A 5119-nucleotide genomic window follows, 5' to 3' on the forward strand; every position below is an offset into this window, starting at 1 on the left:
AGCAGGGTGATAGAGAATCTATAGGGGAAGAGGGCTCCCCATGGGAAGTCTTTCAAAATGACAATACACCTCACCATGACTCTATGTTGTTAATATTTGATCTTGTGTCACTCTTCCTGCTCCTCCTGAAGGTTCCTGTATAAATCCCCCTTCTTTTGAGTGAAAGAAATGTGGACTACCAGAGGAAGTCAAATAGAGAAAACTCCAGAGTGGTGGGTAACTGAGCTGGGGACTGGGTGTTGGGCGTGATGAAGTCTCAAAGGCAGGGTCACCCTAGAAAGGAGGATATAAGCCCTTAACCCCACTAAAAAGGGCTGGTCAGGTCTTGTGAGTACTACTGATATTAAGATCACATTCTGGAAGTGATGGGACAATTGGGGAAAGAAAAGGAACAGGGAACACATGATACTTTGGTTCAAAGCTGTGAGAGGAAGGGGTATGTCTCACCTTGGGATGATGGAAAGACAGTTTTCAGGGACCAGGGGGAGTTATGAGAATAGAAACTGGGCAGTAGGGCTGGTTGGGGGTATGTGCTTTTGATTGTAGAGTGGAGGCATAGGGTTATCATAAACACAAAGGCTTCATTTGAATGAATTATGCATTACCGCTTTTACCTTTAAGACAATCTTAACTTGAATTGTGTATTTCCCATCCTTTAAATAGGAATAAAAAATCCTCACATATCCTATGATTTAGTTAAGTGACTTGTCTAAGCTTTTGTTTAGTGATTGGCTCTCCAGGTCTTCATGTGAATGTCCCTGCAGGGTTGAAGGCAGAGGCAGGTTCTACGCTGGAAATGTCTTAGGAGAGTTTGGATAGAGCTTTCTGAAGAACAGTGCACCTTAACAACCAGGAAGCAATTGTGCTTGTATCTTGATCTGGGTAGTGGCCATGAGGGTGTGTTCATGTGCTCACTTTATAAAACTTTACCAACTATACACCTTCTGTGCATTTTACACAGTATATATTGATATGTTATACTTCAATCGAAAAGTTAACCAAAAAATAAGCATCAAGGTGCTGAAGGAGTAAGATGTGGAGATCACCTTCCTCCCCACAAATACATTAAAAATACATCTACATGTGGAACAACTACAGAACACCTACTGAACACTGGGAGAAGACCTCAGACTTCCCAAAAGGCAAGAAACTCCCCACGTACCTGGCCACGTGGCTGACAGGGTCTTGGTGCTCTGGTTGGGTGTCAGATCTGAGCTTCTGAAGTGGGAGAGCCAAGTTCAGGACATTGGTCCACCAGAGACCTTGCGGCCCCTCATAATATCAATCGGCGAGAGCTCTCCCAGAGATCTCAGTCTCAACACAAAGATCCAGCTCCACTCAACGACCAGGAAGCTACGGTGCTGGACACCCCATGCCAAACAACTAGCAAGACAGGAACACAACTCTACCCATTAGCAGAGAGGCTGCCTAAAATCATAATAAGTTCACAGAAACCTCAAAACACACCACCAGACGCAGTCCTGCCCACCAGAAAGACAAGATCCAGCCTCATCCATCAGAACACATGCACCAGTCCCCTCCACCAGGAAGCCTACACAACCCATGGAACCAACCTTACCCAAAGGGGGCAGACACCAAAAACAACGGGAACTACAAACCGGCAGCCTGCAAAAAGGAGACCCCAAACACAGTAAGTTAAGCAAAATGAGAAGACGGAGAAATATGCAGCAGATGAAGGAGCGAGGTAAAAGCCCAAGAGACAAAACAAATGAAGAGGAAATAGGCAGTCTACCTGAGAAATAATTCAGAGTAATGATACTAAGATGGTCCAAAATCTTGGAAATAGAATGGAGAAAATACAAGAAACATTTAACAAGGATCTAGAAGAACTAAACAGCAAACAAACAATGATGAATACTACAATAAATGAAATTAAAAATCCTCTAGAAGGAATCAATAGCAGAATAACAGAGGCAGAAGAACGGATAAGTGACCTGGAAGATAAGATAGTGGAAATAACTATCGCAGAGCAGAATAAAGAAAAAAAGAATGAAAAAAATTGAGGACAGTCTCAGAGACCTCTGGGACAATATTAAACTCACCAACGTTCAAATTATAGGTGTCCCAGAAGAAGAGAGAAAGAAAGGGACTGAGAAAATATTTGAAGAGATTATAGTTGAAAACTTCCCTAATATGGAAAAGGAAATAGTCAATCAAATCCAGGAAGTGCAGAGAGTCCCATACAGGATAAATCCAAGGAGAAACATGCCAAGACATGTATTAATCAAATTATGAAAAATTAAATATAAAGAAAAAATATTAAAAGCAGCAAGGGAAAATGCAACAAATAACATACAAGGGAATTCCCATAAGGTGAACAGCTGATCTTTCAGCAGAAACTGCAAGCCAGAAGGGTGTGGCAGGACATATTTAAAGTGATGAAAGGGAAAAACCTACAACGAAGATTACTCTACCTAGCAAGGATCTCATTCAGAAATTAAAAACTTTACAGACAAGCAAAAGCTAAAAGAATTCAGCATCACCAGACCAGCTTTACAACAAATGATAAATGAACTTCTCTAGGCAGGAAACACAGGGGAAGGACAAGAGCTACAATAACAAACCCAAAACAATTAAGAAAATGGTAATAGGAACATACATATAGATAATTACCTTAAATGTGAATGGATTAAATACTCCAACCAAAAGACACAGACTGGCTAAATGGATACAAAAACAATACCCGTATATATGCTGTCCACAAGAGACCCACTTCAGACCTAGGGACACATACAGACTGAAAGTGAGGGGATGGAAAAACATATTCCATGCAAATGGAAATCAAAAGAAAACTGGAGTAGCAATTCTCATATCAGACAAAATACTTCAAAATAAACACCATTACAAGAGACAAAGAATGACACTACATAATGATCAAGGCATCAATCTAAGAAGAAGATATAACAATTGTAAATATTTAAGCACCCAAAATAGGAGCACCTCAATACATAAGGCAAATTCTAACAGCTGTAAAAGGGGAAATTGACAGTAACACAATAATAGTAGGGGACTATAACACCCCACTTTCACCAATGACAGATCATCCAAAATGAAAATAAATAAGGAAACACAAGTTTAAATGACGCATTAAACAAGATGGACACTTAATTGATATTTATAGGACATTCCATCCAAAAACAACAGAATACACGATCTTCTCAAGTGCTCATGGAATATTCTCCAGGATAGATCGTATCTTGGGTCACAAATCAAGCTTTCATAAATGTAAGAAAATTGAAATTGTAACAAGTATCTTTTCCAACCACAATGCTATGAGACTAGATATCAACTACAGGGAAAAAAAACTGTAAAAAATACAAACACATGGAGGCTAAACAATATACTACTAAATAACTAAGAGATCACTGAAGAAATCAAAGAGGAAATTAAACAAATAAAACTAAAAGCTGGTTCTTTGAGAAGATAAACAAAATGGATAAGCCATTAGGCAGACTCATCAAGAAAAAAAGGGAGAAGACTCAAATCAGTTGAATTAGAAATGAAAAAGGAGAAGTAACAACTGACACTGCAGAAATACAAAGGATCATGAGAGATTACTATAAGCAACTATATGTCAATAAAATGGACAACCTGGAAGAAATGGACATTTTGTTAGAAAAGCACAACCTACCGAGACTGAAGCAGGAAGAAATAGAAAATATAAACAGACCAATCACAAGCACTGAAGTTGAAACTGTGATTAAAAATCTTCCAACAAACAAAAGCCCAGGACCAGATGGTCTAGAGCCTGTGAGCCAAAACTACTGAGCCCACGTGCCACAACTGAAGTCTGCGTGCCTAGAGCCCGTGCTCCGTGACAAGAGAAGCCACCACAGTCAGAAGCCCATGCACTGCAACGAAGAGTAGCCCCCACTCGCCGCAACTAGAGAAAGCCCGTGTGTAGCAACAAAGACCCAATGCAGCCAAAAGTAAAAAGAAAAATAAACAAAATTTAGAAAAAAAAAATACAACTACTGAGCCTGTGCTCTAGAGCCCACGAGCCACAGCTGCTGAGCCCACGTGCCACAGCTACTGAAGCCCGTGCACCTAGAGCACATGCTCTGCAACAAGAGAAGCCACCGCAATCAGAAGCCCATGCACTGCAATGAAGAGTAGCCCCCACTCGCCGCAACTAGAGAAAGCCCGTGTGTAGCAACAAAGACCCAATGCAGCCAAAAATAAAAAGAAAAATAAATAAAATTTAGAAAAAAAAATCCTCATTAAAATACTAGCAAACAGAATCCAAACAGCACATTAAAAGGATCATACACCATGATCAAGTGGGGTTTATCCCAGGAATGCAAGGACTCTTCGACATACGCAAATCAATCAATGTGATAAACCATACTAACAAATCGAAGGAGAAAAACTATATGATCATCTCAATAGATGCAGAAAAAGCTTTTGACAAAATTTGACACCGATTTATGATTCTTATACACTAATGATGAAAAATCTGAGAGTGAAATTAAGAAAACACTCCCATTTACCATTGCAACAAAAAGAATAAAATATCTAGGAATAAACCTACCTAAGGAGACAAAAGACTTGTATGCAGAAAACTATAAGACACTGATGAAAGAAATTAAAGATGATACACATCGATGGAGAGATATACCATGTTCTTGGATTGGAGGCATCAACATTGTGAAAATGACTCTACTACCCAAAGCAATCTACAGATTCAATGCAATCCCTATCAAACTACCACTGGCATTTTTTACAGAACTAGAACAAAAAATTTCACAATTTGTATGGAAACACAAAAGACCCCGAATAGCCAAAGCAATCTTGAGAAAGAAAAACAGAGCTGGCGGAATCAGGCTCCCTGACCTCAGACTATACTACAAAGCTACAGTAATCAAGACAGTGTGGTACTGGCACAAAAACAGAAATATAGATCAATGGAACAGGATAGAAAGCCCAGAGATAAACCCACGCACGTATGGTCAATTAATCTATGACAAAGGATGCAAGGATATAAAATGGAGAAAGGACAGTCTCTTCAATAAGTGGTGTTGGGAAAACTGGACAGCTACATGTAGAAGAATGAAATTAGAACACTCCCTAACACCAGACACAAAAATAAACTCAAAAT

The sequence above is a fragment of the Physeter macrocephalus genome, chromosome 16 (assembly GCF_002837175.3).
Source record: "Physeter macrocephalus isolate SW-GA chromosome 16, ASM283717v5, whole genome shotgun sequence".
Classification (NCBI taxonomy): domain Eukaryota; kingdom Metazoa; phylum Chordata; class Mammalia; order Artiodactyla; family Physeteridae; genus Physeter; species Physeter macrocephalus.